General features: G+C 35.7%; 1 protein-coding gene across 1 annotated transcript in view; it reads left to right on the forward strand.

The window, feature by feature from the left end:
• LOC128248705 (proteasome subunit beta type-2-like) overlaps positions 1–19,598 on the forward strand; it is an 88,446-nt gene that overhangs the window by 14,205 nt on the left and 54,643 nt on the right. The gene's annotated exons all lie outside the window — the stretch shown is intronic.

Raw genomic sequence — 19,598 nt, forward strand, 5'->3', positions numbered from 1 at the left:
TTTCATACTATGCTAGATATAAAAGAAATTATATACACATATAAATGTGAACATAAATAGGATATGAAGAAAATTTTGACAGTTATGTCTAGCAAGTTGAGCCACCACATAGCAGCTCCCTTGTTGAATTGATAAATCTTTTGTAGTGAATTGAGATCACAACATTTTGAACTTCTTTCTTCTCTTTCTTACCACCAACTGTTATACATTCACTTGAGGCATTCCAGGTAGACTCACTATTTCTCCAAGTGGAAGGATTGCAACTCTGATTCTATGGACCTGTGGTAAGAATCTCTTGGAAAAGAATCGCTGGTCAGGTTTTACGGGCCAAAACCAATCTGGCAGGAGACCCAGGGGTAGACCACAAGCAAGATGGTTAGATAGCATCCTTGAACTCTGTTGGTCTTGCTTGGGGATCCAGCTGGATCAATGAGAGACAGGTTGCTTCTGACAGGACATGATGGGAAGCCGTGCTTAAGGACCCTGCCCCCATGACTCTCTCAGGATTCAGTTGGTGAAGATGATGAGATGATGGGAAATATGTATTGTAAAAATAGCTTCATTCCTCCTTCATTTCTTATATCGTAATCATTGGTTCTGTGCACACCACAATATCTATGGTGATATTTTTTATGTTGAAGATGATGCTGTCACCAGTTTTTTTTTAGTTGTTTGCACAAGTGTGTTATAAAACCAGTCCATTTAATCCTCCATTAATCCTGCTGGTGGGACATAAATAAAAATAATGGATGTTGTCATGTTACCTATAATTGATAATTTAATTTTTCAGCGTTTATCCCAGTTACTTAATTACATTATGTACTCAATTGTTTTTTTTTTTTATTATGAGAAAACCTTCATGAGCAATATTGAAGCTGTTACCTGCTCAGAAGAACTTGTATTCTGTGCTCTCTGACTGTGAAGAATCTGACTAAAGCCCCTCCCAGTAACACTTTCTACACAACCCACAACCTCTCACTTCCGCTCTGGTATCTTAGCTATCTCACCAGCCCTACTTCTCTAACTGTGCTGTCATTGACAGTGGCAGACCTAAAACTTGTAGAATGAAGGGAAGCTGTTGTCGGTGGAAGCAAGAGAGATGTGGTGTAATTGCTTGATGATGGTTGGAAGTTGTTTACACCTGACTCTACCCCCCACTGTGATAGATACTCTATCCCCCCCCCCCCCCCCGCAGTGTAAGTGTCAATCATTTTATTGTTGTTGCTGTTTCAATCTGATTTGTCAATCTGCATTTTTTTGGCAGAGGTTTTACATCTGACTGCCATTCCATATACATACATGTTTTCACATGTAAACACACATATTTGTGTGTGAGTGTGAGTGGGGGAGTTGCATGGTCTGACAGGATGCAACAAACTCCAATATCTGCTTTGGTATTGTTTTGTACAGTTGGATGCTGTACCACTCTTCAGAATGTACTGGGTGTTTTCTTCCTTGGCACTGGTACTAGTGAGAACACCAACTATTTCACAAGACAAAGGAAAAACCATTGTGTGCCTGTGTTTTCCTTTACTTGCTGGGTGCAGAGGAGAGAGAAGTGCCCTTGGCCTTTGTAAGACCTCTGGGATCAGTCTTTTGAAGACATTAATGTTCTGCTTGAACCATTGTGAGTCAACACCTGTGGGGAAAGATGTGAATAGGGAGAGAGTTTCAGAGGGATGATATTCTGAGAAGGAAGGGACAAAGCGATTTGTGCAAGGCCTTGGGTGTTATACATAAAAAAGTTGATGTAATTAGGAGAGATGAGTATTAAGAATGCCTGAGTGGAGGTGTCATGAACTCAACTTGCTCCTAAGAGACCATTATAGTAGCATTATATAAGGCATGGATAAGTGACAGCTCACCTGTGGGATAGAGGCTGGAGCATATCAGTGAGTGGTTTAATACCATTCAATTTGATGGTCCTTTTCTGAATGTGGTCCAGGATGTTTGTGAAGTAGCAGTACTCCACTGTGGGCCTCACCTGAGCTTTATATGTACAAATGCGTTGGCAAATATTTGTGTGTACATTTATATGTACATGTGTGTGTCTATCATCATCGTTATTTCGTGTTCATGTTCCATACAAGTATGTGTTGTATCATTTGACAGGATCTGGCTGGTCCAAGGACTGCATTGTGTTCCAATTTCTACTTTGGCATCAATGCTTTTTTTGTGTTACTAGCACTAGTGAGGTTGCCATGCAGTTTACAGGACTATGGGCTCTTGAGAAGAGTACTGCTGGGAGACAAGGGGTTAAAGTATGAGAGAAGGAGCCAGAGCAGAACAGGTTTCTTACTGTTGAAATCTACTTGGCTACTCACATTTCAGAAGAAGAGGGTGTCAATATTGGAGTGGAGTTTGGAGAAGATAAAAATAGTAGTGATGAGGTGTCTGTGTGGACCCTTAAGGTACAAGGTAAGTAGAAGTAGGTGGGGTCAGAAGAAAAGAGAGTGTAGATATAGGTTGCAAGAATGTATGGAAGAGTAAGAGATGATGACTGAGTGAGGAGGTGTATATAATGAATGAAGAACAAGTGTTGAGGGATGATAAGTAGGAGAGGTGGGGAAGAGTAGGTGACAACTGCTGGGATTGAATAAGGTTGAGGGGTGAATGTAGGGAATAGTGGGATGGGAATAAGAGATAGGAGGTGACCAATAATGCATTGGGGTGATGATTAGCAGAATTGTAATAATAATGATAATGTAGACATGAAGGATGAGAGAGAGATGTGTGATTGGGTAGGTTGCAAGAGTGGAGGGAAAGAAGAAGGTATAGAGCATGGGGAGAGTTAGAAAAGGAGAGATAATTTGGGGGTTTAAGGGGTGGGGTGAGCAAAGTAAAATGTCGCTAGAGAAGATAGTATTTAGTATGAAGGATGGATATCAAGTGAAGTGGTTTAAGGTAGTGATAAAGAATAGTGACATCAAGTAAAAGCTGTAGTTAAAGAGATGATTGTTAGTGGGGTGTTTTGAGGAAAAGGGCCTTGATGTGTGCACACACACACACACACACATATATATATATATATATATATATATATACACACACACACATACACATAGATACACACACAGTGCTCCCAAACCTTAGCTTCACTGAGTTGGATGGGTTTTGAGAACTGCATATCACTAAACATCCCGGGCCCTCCGTGAAGGTCAAGCTCCTGATTTTTATATATATAGATATATATTTCCTTATATCAGTCTCTCTACGAGTATTCTTATCTGATATATACACAGACATGTGTATATATGTTTATGTGCAGTCATAATTATATATTTGTACAACTTCAGTTTACAATGAGTGCTATTAAGAATCTTTTTATAAATAAAAAGTTGAGTAAAAGGAGTTTTGCAAAATGACTTCCATGGTGCAAAAAACTGTAGAGTTAGAAATATAATAAACCAATGCTTTCTTACACTGCTAATAGTAGCCTATATCCTCGTGTGTGTGTTTGTGCATTAATGTTTATTCTATTCCGTTCATGTATTTGTGTCTTGTCAGTTCATCTCCTGTATTATATAGCATTTCACATTCACCATTCATAACTTTGCTGAATCCATTTATGCTGTTTTTTTTCTTCTTGCCTTATGCTCTTTCTTTTGACTTTGAAGTCAATTACTGTATTAACTGATTTACCTTTGCAGTACACCTTTGCTTCATACTAGCTCAACATTCTGAAACATTTATAGGAGACTTTATGATTATATGTGTGTGTGTGCGAGTAGACACACATATACATCTATATATATGTATATATGTGTCAAAGTGTAAATTGGGAAAGATTCAGCTGTTATTTTTAGTAGTTTGAGAACGTCTTCAATACCAAATCTAAGTGCCCAGGTTTGACATTGGGATGAACAAAAACGTCAACAACAAACTCTTAGCAACTACAGCTGATTCAGCATCATACTAGCAACATCCTTGTGTCTGTGTGTTTATCTGTGTGTGTGTATGTGTGCATAGGTTATGTATTAATGTGTATGCTTGTGTCTATGTTCCTTTCTCCTGCTCTCTCAATCTTTTTATCTCTTTCTTACCTCTTACTCTTTATCTGTCTTTATGTGTGTTCAGTGCTAAGATTCAGAAATGTGTTTATGTTTACTTAGTTTGTGTCTATTGCTTTTCCCTCTTGTTTTCTTCTCTGTCTGACTCTCACAAACTTATCTCATTTTATGAATTATATAGACGTGTATGTGTATTTATCTAGCCATCTATCTTTGTTTCATGTTATCTCTCTCTATGTGTGCATACACAGAGGTTAGTATGTTTGCATATGTATGTATGTATGTGCAGAATTTCGTGCTCATTATATGTGCAGAATTTCGTGCTCATTATATGCGCAGAATTTCGTGTGAGTTCATTGAAACAAGCACCCATGTATACATGGAGCAATATCAGCTCTACTATGTCAACAGGATTTTATGTTCTTGTATTCACTGTTTCCAAAATTTCCAAAGAATCACCACACAGTGTTTTTTTTTAATAGAAAATAAGGATGTATAATATCTTTAATAAAAAGATTATTAACTTGAACACTGTTGTACCTTCTATACAACATGCACACACACACACACACACACACACACACACACACACGAAATGAAAGTGTGTGTGCAATATAAATACATATATGTATATATGTGTGTGTCTACACAAACAAAAGAAAATGTATTATATGCATTGTGTAGAGTTTATAAGTATACACTTTGTGAAGCTGTTGGGTATTAGCAAGGTCATCAAGCCATAGAACCCATACTGAAATAGAACTTATGAACTAGTTGTGGTCCCTGCCTGTCTAGCAGTAGCTCCGAGTTAAAGTTGGCTCAGATGAAAATGACCTATCCAACCTATGCATAGTAAAAAGTGGATATAAAATGATGTTGATAAATGAAATAAACAGTGGATTATTTACCTATTCCTTAGAGTTTCGCATACAGCAAATACCATCAGCTTTTTAATATACACAATAGTAGGGTTAGTTATTCCTGCCTAGACAATGTCTCTTCCAGCATCTCATGTGAAAATCAAAAACATATATCCATACAAGCTCTATCCCAACAGCCAGCTTACTATTCTTGAAGTCAATCTATTTGTACACTTGTCTTAAGCACAGAAATATCAGTAGCAGATATACCAGTCTCCTTTTTTTCAGGAACAGATGTATTGGAGAACAGTCAATGGTGTTGGAGAGCATAAAGATTAAAGTTGTAGTGAGGAAAAGATAGCTGACATGGAGGAGTGGAAGTCATCTGAATGTTGGTAAAGAGTTACCTGTGTCATGGTGATTTGTGCCAGGTATCAAAATGCTGACATCATGACTGCTGCTCAATTCTCTGAGCATTGTAAAGGCTGTAAGATGTGACATGGACAGCTGAGGACTACGAAGCTGTGGTCACAAGAAAGAGGTGTTCTGCATTTGTATGCCAGAATTCATCTCCTCAATTCAGATGGCTATGTGAAGCTGCTGGAGACTGTGGTTAATTGCTGTCTGGAGATGGTTGTTGCTGGAAGGCCATATGTATGGCAGCAAGATTCAGCTCCTTGCCATGCTTTTGGAAAGAGTCACAATGACTTCTCCAGCCCCAAATTTCTGGCTTCTTAATTCCTCCATTTGTTATCCCATGGATTACTATGTATGGGGTGTGGTTGAGAAAGATACCAACCACTTTGCCTGCAAGATGAAGGCTGAGCCTGTGGCCAAGGTGAAGGTGGTGTTTGAAGATCTTCCTAGAGACACAATGAGGAATGCATGTGTCAGGTTCTGGACTCATTTTAAGGTTGTGGTGGATGTTGAGGGTGGATACTTTGTGCAAATGGTTATCTCCCGGCTATAATCTAGTTGATATATTTTAATTTTTTTAAATACTTTATTTTGGGAAGGGATATTGTGTTTTTTATTCCTTTTATGCATAATGTTAAATTTAGCCCAAACACTGTGTGTGTGTGTGTGTGTGTGTGTGTGTGTGTGTGTGTGTGTATGTGTATTACAAACGTATATGTATGCGAGGGTAACAACCTGGGCTGCTGATCATCATATGGTTATTATTTCAAATCTTGTTTTAGTTGTTTCCCTATTGTTTTGCTTGTTCTGATTTGCCTGATGTCAAAAGTTACTTTACTATTAACTGTTTAATGATAGGAAAGAGCAGATATTCAAGTGTTTAAGTAGTTGATGCTGCAATGATATGCTGACATCTATACTTGCACAAACTACTCAACCTGTTGCTCTTTTGGGGAAAATAGATATGAAAAGTTTCTCAAGTTCTTAATTGCATAGTGAGTTGGTAAACTGGGGTGAATGTAAAAATATAGCAACTGATGTTAAAGAGCTGATTTACTTGATTCCATAGTCATGAATTCATGCCTACTAATGCTGTTTTCTTGTGTCCTTAGGCAATATGATCATGTCTGCTTGCCTTTGCCGCACTGGCTATAAATTGTACATCTAAAATCATGAACCTACTAAAAATTGCAGCCATGTCACTGTTAAAAAGTCTCTAACATCTCAAAAAAAAAAAAAAAAAAGACATTGGGCAGCATAGTTCTGGATATACAAGAAGATAAGATGGTCACAACTGGTATGATGTTGATCATAGGTTTGGGCTAAATAGCAACAAAGTACTTTACTCATATTTAAAACCAATTGTTCTTAGTACATCTAACTGGAGGAAATAACTTGGTTATGTTGATATGTAACCTGAAACAGATGATAGGTTTATCTATGCAGAGGAAGATTTGTCTCTTATCCACTTAATATGATAAAACTGAAGCTAAGCACTGTCCTTTTAAATCCCTTTGGGACTTAGGTGGAATTTCATTTTCTTAATTTTTTGCAGCTTACAAAAAGACTAAAGAAAATTTTTCTTCAACCCCATAAGACATATCTGTGTATTAAAATCAATAATTATAAATCTATATGCATTTGGGCCCCAATGGATACACATATATATCTACACATATGTATGCCCATGAGTACTGAACATACATTTTGTTTTTGATGTGCATCAAAATAAACAGTCATATACACAGCATGCAATACGTTACATGCGTAACATCAGCAACAGTAAATAATCCAGTGGGAGCTGTATGCAGTTGTTCAACCTTTTTAGACATAACAGCTACATCTTCCTCAAACTGTATCTGACTGTCTTAAAAAAAAAGGACACTTTGGACACTATAATTCTGGATTAAAGGATTAAGGCTGGAACATCTTTGATTATAGGTTTGCTTGATCAAGACCGACTTAGTGCTTAGCATCCAAGATAACAACAGTATATGATCTGGATTATTTTCTGTATAAATTTGAAATTATCTTCAATTACTGAACAGTAATTCATTCTTGGTCTTTTTGCATGAGATAGTAGCTATGGCCCAGTGGTTAGGGCAGCGGACTCACGGTCATAGGATTGTGGTTTCGATTCCCAGACCTGGCGTTGTGAGTGTTTATTGAGCGAAAACACCTAAAACTCCACGAGGCTCCAGCAGGGGATGGTGGTGCAGCCTGGTGTACTCTTTCACCACAATTTTCTCTCACTCTTACTTCCTGTTTCTGTTGTGCCTGTAATTCAAAGGGTCAGCCTTGTCACACTGTGTCACGCTGAATATCCCTGAGAACTACGTTAAGGGTGCATGTGTCTGTGGAGTGCTCAGCCACTTGCACGTTAATTTCATGAGCAGGCTGTTCTGTTGATTGGATCAACCGGAACCCTCGACGTCGTAAGCGACGGAGTGCCAACAACAACAACAACAACAAGTACCTACTATTTGATGTCTGTAAATTATTAACTTCTCACTTCTTGGGTTATGACTTTATGTGCCATTTCTAAGCATTTTGTTGGCATCACCAAGCAAGACAATTCAACATGCTTCATAATAGAATTAAGTGTTATTATGCCTTTCTAGTAAAGTTATGTTATAGACAATCATTCTTTTCAGAAAGAAATTTGCTTCTCATCTGCTTAATATGAGAAGAATTTAGTTATGAGTATTTGTTTGTGAATACTTGTGGTTTGTTGAATAATGAATGAATGATTCAAGGAAACTATTTCCAATGATGGTAGTGTTCATTGCCAGATAGACATTATGGTAGTGAAAAGATAATTTAGGATTAATTCACTATTTAGGAATAACATTAAAAATGTTTTTTCTTTGTATAAGTTAAACTGTTTCTAATCTTTGTGCCAATAAATATTGAGTTTTGGAGTTGTTTTATTTCATTATTTTATATATTTTAAAATTAGAACTATTTTCTGTTACTCAGCAATTAAATCAGCTTTTCTGTATTGATTTGTCTGTATTTTTGTACTGGTTCTTTTGATGTTTGGTATTGATTGAATTTTTCAGCATCACTTCCACTCTATGATGCAATGGGGTGAAGAGATGTGTCTGTTGCTTCAACTCACTACTCATCAAATGCTACCTGTTTTATTGTCAGATCTGTTTGAAGTTGGTGAAACTAAGGTACCTTTGTAGCTATTAGAGCAAAACATTAATTTTACAGGTAGATCAGGTTGTCTAGATAATCTATGTATGGATAGACTAAAGATAGCAGAGTAATGATAGTGTTATTTCTTTGACCTATTTTTAGTATAACCATTGAGGGAGCCTCTGTAAACTCAGCTTGAAAGAAGTAGCAACTGTATCTCCCTAAAACTACATCCTAATATTTTAGAGAAAGATACATTGGATAATTGTATATAAAAAGGTGGCATGATCTTATCTTTGAATATAAGTAAGTTGGCCACATCAGAGCTAAATAACTACAGCAGAAATAACAATGATTCTCTGGGGTTCATATGTGTGAATGGAGAAAGTATTGGGCTATCTGCTTGTAGGTTTAAGTTCAAGAAATTTGTAGTTTCTGAACTGAACATTCTATTCTACACAATCTCAATTGACCAAGCTGTCAGGATCATCTGAGGATGTTGGTAACCTGAGATAAACAGGCAACATTTGATGTCTCTCCTCTATTGTGAAACCATATATTCCCTGGGTCTTCAAAATCACCTTTAAAATTTATATTTTAATTTTAATAAAAAAATTTTTTTATCCCTAGTATTTTAGTAAGCAATACCTTATCCAACTATTTAAGATGTTTGGGATTTGAGAGAACTCCCATTCGGACACCAATGATTGTATACATTCTATGGGGTGAAAATTTGAGTTATTCAGTATATACTGAATGGCTTTCTTACTACTGACCATTCATTTGTCATATGAAACAGATTGCTAAACATAAAAGCTCATTCTGGAGTAAAGAGGGCTTGATGGAAGAATTTCTTGGATTACTGTTTAGATGTAAAGACTGAAATGTTTGTTTGTTTGATATAGAAATGTGATTGATTTATGATGTGAAATGAAACTCTTCAAAAATCTTTGAGCAATTAAAAATCTGGCTTTCTGTTGAAAGGTGACATGTATTCAGATTTCTTTGTCAAATGTAATGCGTATTCATTCACATTGTTTTGAATTAATTATACATTATCTCTTAGCTTTGAGATTTCAATGGTGTCTCTTTGTTTTTAGAATGACATTGTAAGGTAGGTATGAGAGGCCAGATCTGGCTGGTTTGAATATATAAAACATGTATAATATTGGGGGCTGATATGGTCAATTGAAATGTTAAAGGGTTAAAACCTTGCCACTAGTGTTTTGTATCTTCAGCATGACATTTTTATTTACTAATTCTAGGGATGATTGAGTAGTGTTAAGGATGGCATTCAATTACTCCAAAAGTTTATCAAAATATCTTGAATTTGTAGAATACAAACCCCTGTTTAGTAGTGAATATATGGTTTTATTTTAGGTCAACAAGTTTGCAGATCAACAAGTTTGCTTATCCCTACTTTTCTTAACACCTGCTACCTCTTAGAACACTTTTGGCTTAGGTCTTTCTGTTGTTGTGCATCTTAAGATACAAGCTGTTCAAGACTATTTTATTCAGAACATACTGGTGCTAATTTACCTCCAGATAGTTCTTTTATTACTTCATTAATAGTCTCCAATTCATATTTCTTAAGAAACCTGATAAGTCACCCTTCCTCCCTATTGCTATTTTAGTTTTCGAAGCTTGGCCTCATTTCTTGTTTGTTTCATAAAACTCCTTTGAATTGCAACTGCTGCTATTCATTGCAAATTCCTTCTCTAATTCATTGATGCTATTAATTATACAAGAAATATATACACATCAAATATTCAGTTTCCTTATGACTTAAATTATGATTTTTTTTCAAATTCGCTATAGAAATGATTTTTATTATTGATATTCTTTTTAAAGCATTCTATTGAAAAACGTTATTGTTTATTTACCAAAAAGGTTTAAGTGTGCTTAATGTTTTCAACTACAAGTTAGAAGACTTAGCTGCTTTTATTAGATTACGTTAGTTATTTGAGCTATACACATGACAGTAGGTTTTAAACAGCTGGTATAAGACTTTGAGGTTAACGTACACATATTACTTTGTATCTTGTAAAGAGATACATACTCAGTTATCTTTTCTGTTATTATAGCGTTTACATTTTTTTTTTTCAAAATTTTGTGTTTTACTAAGAGTATAAGTTGATTGAATTTGACTTTCATAGACTATAATATCTCTCTCTATATAAAATTCTTTGTCTCTCTATCTGTTCCCTATGCATACTCAAATGGCTCCACTAAATCAAATCAAATTTTACACTCCGTGACTGTGAACATGTAATTTTTATTTCCATTTGGATTGAAACAATATAATATTTTCTCAAAAATAATCTTTCTATAATCAACTATAGTAATGGTCATTTTATACCATGACGATATCGTCACATTTTGTATATGAGTATGTATGTGTTTGCGCGTTCATTATGTATGAGATAGTAAAGGACATTTTATACCATGACAATGACGACATGTCTATCATTCTCTCTTCATTCTGTCAACCATTCTGTGTAGTGTTTACTGTTGTAATGATATCTGGTATCAAAAAAAAAAATCATTACAGCTACTTTGATTGTTTACAATCTTCTGTACAGGTGTATTTGTGTACACCAATACATAAATAAAATGTTAGAAAGGCTGAAAGGTCAAACAAAAACAGTGTACCTGTGTATCAATAAATAACCATGTTATAACGATTTCTGGTACCAAAAAAATTTACAACTACTTTCATTGTTTACAATCTTCTGTACTGGTGTATTTGTGTATCAGTAAATAACCATACCTAGAAGGAAGGTGTCAAATTACACTACAAGCAAAGAGTATTGTGTTAAGGCTATGAGTTTATAACCTGAGTGAAACCAGGTCCTTCTGTTGTAATAAAAATAACAATAATCTTATTATTTCAAGAAAATAAAAAAAAGCAGTTATAGCAGTTATATTCTAAATATAACCTTTGTTATGAAGAAGATATTTGTGTCTTCCTAATGAAACTTTAATTTGAATTAGGTTGTTTATTTATAGTTGAGTAGAACTTCTGGTCTTGAAGTCAGGCAATGCTGGTTAAACCAAACACGGAACTGTAGTGACTTCAATTTACTTTTGAAATTTAGCAAATTATTGCTTGAACAATACTAATGTTTACAGTGATTTTACTATAGTTTAACTGACTTTGAACTATTATTAGATTGCTTGGAGTGCAGATTTGATTTATATCATTGTGCTGTGTGTACACTTGAAATCATTTCCATTCCATGCCAATTTGTATGGTAACGGTTATGGAACTAATAGTGCTGGTGATAACATGGTGCCATATGTTAGTAGAGTAGGTAGCACTGTTCACTAGTTGTTAACAGCAGTACATCTACAGTTGGTGGTTGTATAATATATTTTAGATAAGAAAAACTCAGGAAAGTGCTATACTGATTATGAGTAACTTAGGTTCCTGCTAAAAGACTTTGGATTAAACTTTAAAAAATCTGGTATTGATTTATTGAAATCAATCTTCGTGCTGAATAATAGATTTGTTGTTGCTGTTAACCCTTTTTGACTATAAATGTAACCAAATCCGCTGCCTCATCATCATCCTTATTGTTTTAACATTTATTTTTCCATCATTGCATAGGTCAGATGGAATTCCAAAACAGATTTTCAATGGCTAGATGCTCTTCTTGTTGCTAACCCATACCTGCTTCCAATCAAGGTTAATAGATCCCCATGGCCAACCATGCTTTCATAGAAAATTGGAAATGAATGACACTGTATGATGGTGTGGCATTTGTTTACAGCTATTGCTTGATGTCAAAACAAGGAGACACTAACACACACACATACACACACGGGTGCGATGGGCTTTTTCATCTACCAAATTCATTCATAAGGCTTTGGTTGGCTCTGAGATTATAGTAGAAGATACCTGCTCAAAGTGCTTTGTTGTGGGAATTAATCCAAAACCATGTGGTTAGGAAGTAAACTTCTTAAATTGCACAAACATGCTTGCACCTATATGTTTCAGGTAACTTTCGAAATAATCATGAATATAATGTGGTCGTTACTAAAATAATGGTAATTTTTTTAACCAGCAGCATATGAAACCAGTAATTATAACATGAGATTTGGTACTTCTAATTACTTGATAAACAATAGATATGTGATTTGAGTTCTGTGAGTGAGCCTGTGCTCTGGAATTGGGTTTTTTTTTTTTATCAGCAAATGGTTTTGAAGTTTATTTTGCAGCTGTGTGGGTTCAGGTTTGGTCTCCTTACTTGGTACCTTGGATTAGAGCCTTCTACCATAGCCTCAACCAACAAGGACCTTGTTAGAGAAATATGTTAGGTAAACACTATATGAAAGCTTATTCAAGGGATTGTTTCTGTTATTGGAACTTAATCTGTTGTCTGGTTTAACATCACCATCTAATCCTTGGGTGAATTTAACAGAGACCACTCTGTTGCAAACATTCAGGCCAAGTTGCCAGTTTGATGATAATTTCTTTCCTTCTTGCCTCAGAGTTCCAAGGCTTAGTTCTTCCTCCTCTGACTAACCCATAACTCTCTCTTTCAAATATAAGCAGGTGTTTCTTATATAAAATTAGGATGGAATTTTTACCATGTAATACAGATCATCATCATCATCATCATCACAATTTTATTCAGCTTTTTCTGCTGGTAGGGGTTGTAAGAATACTGCTTTTTGAGGCTGTATTCTATAGCCAGGTGGCCTTTATGCTACCAGTTCTTGTTTTCAAATAAAGTAATTTTTTTTCTTCCACCCAATTTTGCATGGCAAACTGTTAATTTACAGGACATAAGCAAATGCCACTGCTGCTCAAGCAAGGACCTGCTGAGACAAACACATGCACACACAACATAGGCTTCTGTGCACTTTGTCCCCTACAGAATTTTTTCTCCATGGCATCGGTCAGCTTATAGTAGAAGTCACTTGCCCCAGATGTTATGCAATGGGATAAAATTTGAAACTGTGTGATTGCAAAGTGACCTTCTAAGCATACTGTCCTTAATTGAAATGTTATGTTATTATAATTGATTTAGCAACATAGAACTATGGACATTCTGTAGAGATGACTATAGTCAACTAAACGAAGTATTAATGTTTATAGTAATAGCTAATGGCCATTATATTTTTATTGTTAGGCTATGTCTACCTTAACTCTTTTGTTACTAAAAGCACTGGTGTTGGTGCCACATAAAAAGCACCCAGTACACTTTGTGAAGTGATTGGTGTTAGAAAGGGCATCCAGCCATAGAAACCATGCTAGAACAGACAATGGAGCCTGGTGCAGTCCCCGGCCTTACCAACTCTGGTCAAACCATCCAACCCATGCCAGCACGGAAAACAGATGTTAAATGATGATGATGATCTCTGTTGAAATACACTGCTTTTGTTCAGTTAATTTTGAAAATAACAAAAACTTTAGTAAAATAGCTTTGTCATTATTAAGCTGTTTTTTAGAATTTAAACTATCATTAAATTTTAATGGGAAGTTTTAATTTAGATCACTTTAGAACAAGAAGTTTGTTTCATAGATCCATAGAGTTTGTATCAAAGAGCCTTAGGTGGGTTGATATCAAAAGGCTTAGGGGAGGCCTGACTTCTACACAGGATTTGTTGACTGACTACAGAAACTCTTGTTGTCATGGGAACATTGAAATAGTTAATAATCTATCAGAGATCTTTAATTCTAGAGGCCATATTTGTGTTATTGATTACCTGCATGATATATTTATTGAATATTTGAATATGCACCATTAATTTTTATCACATATTTGAATTTTCATTCTCTCTTTTTCTCTCCCTCTTATTGTGTCACTTCTGTCTTTTCTTTCTCTCATTGCTAAACACCAGATCACTTAACTCTGCTCACCAACACTACCATGTAGTCTCACTCTCTCTCTCTCTCTCTCTCTCTCTCTCTCTCTGAGAATCACAGTCAGACAGAAACAGCTGGCCTAGGCACATGCCTGGCAAACAGGTTCCACATCTACTCTGTGGTGCTCAGTAGCTGGAAGAGCATTCAGCTGTAAAGTTAATTGGTTCTGAAAGTTGAAAAATATCTAAGTTATATAAAAAAAATAGTTAAATTGAAAAAAAAGTTACTATATGTAGACTAGCTTGAAAAATAGCAGTAGCCCCCTCCCTGACAAACAAAATGTTTTAACTTCTTTTGTTTTGCAAATAAAACAATTTAACTTGTCTTGCATTGTAAACATATATTAGTTGTTAAATTTCTCTTTAAAACAAGTATAAACTTTGAACACACTGTTTATGATTTGTCTGACTGGAATGAATAGAAGTATTATGGTAACAGATGTTGTCAGTTTGGCTTATGCAGGATATCTCATCCATCAATGCCGGTTATTGTTTAATACACTGACGAAATCATATATTGGACAGTCACTTTTGAACTGGTTCATTGAATTATTTCTAATTGGTTTCTAGACCACTCAATAATAATAACAATGGTTTCAAATTTTGGCACAAGGCCAGCAGTTTCTAGGGAGTAAGTTGATTACATCAGCTCCAGAGATATCAACTGGTACTTATTTCATTGACCCTGAAAAGATGAAAGGCAAAACTGACTTCGGTGGCATTTGAACTCAGAACGTAAAGATGGATGAAATGCTGCTGAGCATTTTAATAACAACAGTAATAATAATAATAATCCTTTCTATTATAGGCACAAGGCCTGACATTTTTGGGAGAGGGGGCTAGTTGATTACATTGATCCCAGTGCTCAACTGGTAGTTACTTTATCAACCTCAAAAGGATGAAAGGCAGAGTCTATCTCAGTGGAATTTGAATTCATAAGAAATAATGCAAAGCATTTTGTTTGGTGTGTTAATGATTTTACCAGCTCATAATGATAATGCTGATGATGATGACAATGATGATTTAGATACAAGTTCAGTAATTTGGAGAAAGAATTAATAGTTTGAATCAACTTCAGCACTTGACTGGTACTTAATTAAGCCAAGAGGAATGAAAAGTTAAGTTGAACTTTGATAGGATTTGAGCTCAGCACATAAAAAGCCATAACCAAATACTGCAAAGCATTTTGTTTGATGTCTAATGAGTTTGTCAATCTATCACTCTAATAATGATAAGTTCCATCCTATATTCTGCAAGAATCCTAAGAAAGATTCTTGAGATTGGAGGAGACTTATTGTCATCAAAACTCAAGATAAGATTCTTGCTACTTAAATTAGCATGTACTAGCTTAATTATTATCTTCATCATCATCATTTAACATCCGTTTTCCACACTAGCATGGGTTTGAGAGTTTGACAGGAGCTGGCCAGCCGGAGAGCTGCCAATTTGTCTGTTTTGGTATGGCTTCTATAGCTGGATGCCCTTCCTAATGCCAACCACTGCACAGCGTGTACTTGGTGCTTTTTATGTGACACCAACATGGGTGCTTTATATGCAGAACTGGCATGAATGCTTTGAGTGTGGCATGGCATGGGTGCATTTGACTGGTACTGGCATGAGTGCTTCTTACCTGGCATCAGCAATAATGATGATTGTGAAATATTATATATCCACATTGATACATCCCACCCACAATCCTTTCTTTCCTTAAGCCCTCTTTTCCTGATAGAGTTGTAAGGATTCCATTGTGGCATACAGCATGTCTTGGGCATTTCTAAAACATTGTGGAGCCCATCTGTCTCCAGAACTGACCACAGCTGATTACTTCCAGAACAAAGGAGTGAAAAATCATTTACAGTACTGGTACTTGCTGCTGGCCCAGAAGGATGAAAGACAAAGTTGGACCTTGTAGGATTTTAACTCAGAGCACAGAGAGCTAGAGTAAATGCCACAAGATATTCTATTTGATACTCTAACAATTCTACTATTTCACCAAATATGTGTGTGTGTAATAAGACAGCTTATTAAACGGATAAATGACATTTAACAAGGAAAAATGCTAAGTACAACAGAGACTCTGAAATAGTATAATAAATAAATAAATAAATAAATAAATATAATTTTGGTGCAAGGTCAGCAATTTTGAGGGAGTGATAAACTGGTAACATCAACCTCAGTACTTGACTGGTATTTTATTTTATCTACCCCAAAAGGATGAAAGGCTGAGTTGACCATGATGGAATGTAAAGCTGGAAGAAATGCCACTAAACATTTTGTTTGATATGCTAACAATCCTGCCCACTCTCCACCTTTATAATAGTAATAATTCTTTCTTCTATGGATACAAGGCCTGAAATTTTGTGGGTGGGTTGATTACATTGGCCCCTATGCTCGACTGGTACTTATTGCTTCACCCCCCTAAAGGGTGAAAGGTAAAGTTGACCTTGGCAGAATTTGTACCCAAAACATTAAGATGGATGAAATGCTGCTTAGAATTTTCTCTGGTATGCTAATGGTTCTGCCAGCTTGCCATCTTTATTATTATTATTATTATTATTATTATTATAATCATCATCATCATCACCATCATCACCATCACCATCATCATCATCATCATTATTATTATTATTATTATTATTATTATTGTTTCTATTATAGGCTCAAAGTCTGAATCTGGTGGGTAGGGATAATCGATTACATCAATCCTAGTGTACAATTAATACTTACTTTATCAACCCTGAAAGGATGAAGGGCAAAGTTGACCTTAGCGGGTTTTGAATTCAGAATGTAATGACAAATAATTATAATAATGGTTTTAAATTTTGTCACAAGGGTAGTCATTTTGGAGGAGTGTACAAGTTGATTACATTGACCCCAGTGTTTCACTGGTACTTGATTTATTAAAATAGATAGTAATTCTTCAGAATCCAGTTCACAGTATAGTGTGACATTTAGCTGAATTAAAGTTCTCTATGTTTAATTTAACCTCTAAACAAAAGTTAATCTGTTATGGGAGTAAAAACTCTGAAAGGATGAAAGGCAGCATCAGCCTCAGCAGGATTTGAACTCAGAATGTAGTGATGGGCGAAATACTTATTTCTTTATTGCCCTCAAGGAGCTAAACATAGAGGGGACAAACAAGGACAGAGAAAGGTATTAAGTCGATTACATCGACCCCAGTGCGTAACTGGTACTTAATTTATCGACCCCGAAAGGATGAAAGGCAAAGTTGACCTCGGCGGAATTTGAACTCAGAACGTAACGGCAGACGAAATACCGCTAAGCATTTCGCCCAGTGTGCTAACATTTCTTATTTCTTTATTGCCCACAAGGAGCTAAACATAGAGGGGACAAACAAGGACAGAGAAAGGTATTAAGTCGATTACATCGACCCCAGTGCGTAACTGGTACTTAATTTATCGACCCCGAAAGGATGAAAGGCAAAGTTGACCTCGGCGGAATTTGAACTCAGAACGTAACGGCAGACGAAATACCGCAAAGCATTTCGGCCGGCATGCTAATGTTTCTGCCAACTTGCCACCCTTGTGATGGGCAAAATACTGCTAAGCATTTCAACCAACATGCTAATGATTCTGTCATCTCGCCGCTTTAATAATAATTATTATAATAATCCTTTCTAATACAGGCACAACACCTGAAATATTTGGCTGGAGGTGAATAATGATGCTGATGATGATGATAGTTGTTTCTTTATTAATATAATGCCGTTTTAATTATACATATATAAGTCATTGGTATGTAGCTGTTTCTGCTTCAGACATGTGACCATTCTTTATTTATAAAGATAAAGAGTATCTTTATATACATGAACTTCCATAATTACTGAAACAGGAACAATCTTATCAGCAGTTTCTAAATTTAAAATACCAGATCCATTTTCTTCAGGCTACTTGTTATACGAGGTGGATGTTTTTACTCCCATAACAGATTAGCTTTTGTTTAGAGGCTAAATTAAATATGGAGAACTTTAATTCAGCTAAATGTCACACTATATACTGTGAACTGGATTCTGAAGAATTACTATCTATTTTAGAAATTAGACATTTTGTCTATGTTGTCTTTAAATGAAAGGTCATTATGACCTACAGAAAAATGTTTCAGTGACCAGGTATAGCATGTAGACTAAATGTTGCCTATTTTTTTTTTTTTTTTTCATTTTAAAGAAATTAAATTATATGTATTTAAGGTAGCGAGCTGGCAAAATCGTTAGCATGCCAGGCAAAATGCTTAGTGGTATTTCATCTGTTTTTATGTTCTGAGTTCAAATTCCACTGAGGTCGACTTTGCCTTTCATCGAGGTTGATAAAGTAATTACTAGTTGAGTACTGGGGTTGATGTAATCAACTTATCACCCTGCCCCCAAAATTGCTGGCCTTGTACTGACTGACACGAATACAAAAAAAAAAAAAAGGACCGCACAGAGGCAAAGTGGTTGGCGCTAGGAAGGGTTTCCAACTGTAGAAACCATGCCAAACCTGACTGGAGTCTAGTGCAGCCTTCCAACTTGCCAGCCCTGGCGAAACCGTCTAACCCATGCCAGCATGGACAAGGGATGTTAAATGATGATATAACATAGGCTCATTAATTAAAGTACTAAAGTGTGCTGCTAATTTTATAAATACATTTACATGTGTATATTTAATAAGCATACTTTAACTTTGCTATGCGATGAGACCACCTGGTTAAACCGTAGAGCTCCGTCTACTGAATGGTTTGAAGAACAAGCTCAGTTGGTTTTACTGGTCATCAAGTGTATTTTACTTCATTTAGTTTATGAAGTGAGAGAGATTGGAAAGGAAGGGAGCATAGCTTACAACCATTCATGAACAATTTGGTGAACATGAAGCACTACTTTTGCTCATTTACATGTTAGTAATTTTTTTAGTATAGCATATTAATTAAAGTACTGAGATTGTGTGGGTAAATTTGTAAATAAATTTGCATGAATAAGTTGAGGGAAACACTTCTGACAAGCTGGTAAAGACAATAGAAACTAGTTGAGTTGTTCTTCACTCTTGTTGCAGAGAGAGCTGTGTTTAATAATGAAACCTTTTTACTCTGCATTACTGAATGTATATTTATTAAATGTATGCATTTAAATTTATTTATGAACTTAGGGAAGGACAGTCCTTTTGGTGTTTTATTTATTCACTCTGCCAATGCTTGTTGAAGCAAGCATCGAATTATCCTGAAACCAGAGACCTCGCTCTAAATGCTTACAACTGAGTGAACTTCACAAAAAACACTCAAAGACCAGGTGATAGTGTTAAAC

The sequence above is a fragment of the Octopus bimaculoides genome, chromosome 9 (genome assembly GCF_046866305.1).
Source record: "Octopus bimaculoides isolate indiv1 chromosome 9, ASM4686630v1, whole genome shotgun sequence".
Taxonomy (NCBI): domain Eukaryota; kingdom Metazoa; phylum Mollusca; class Cephalopoda; order Octopoda; family Octopodidae; genus Octopus; species Octopus bimaculoides.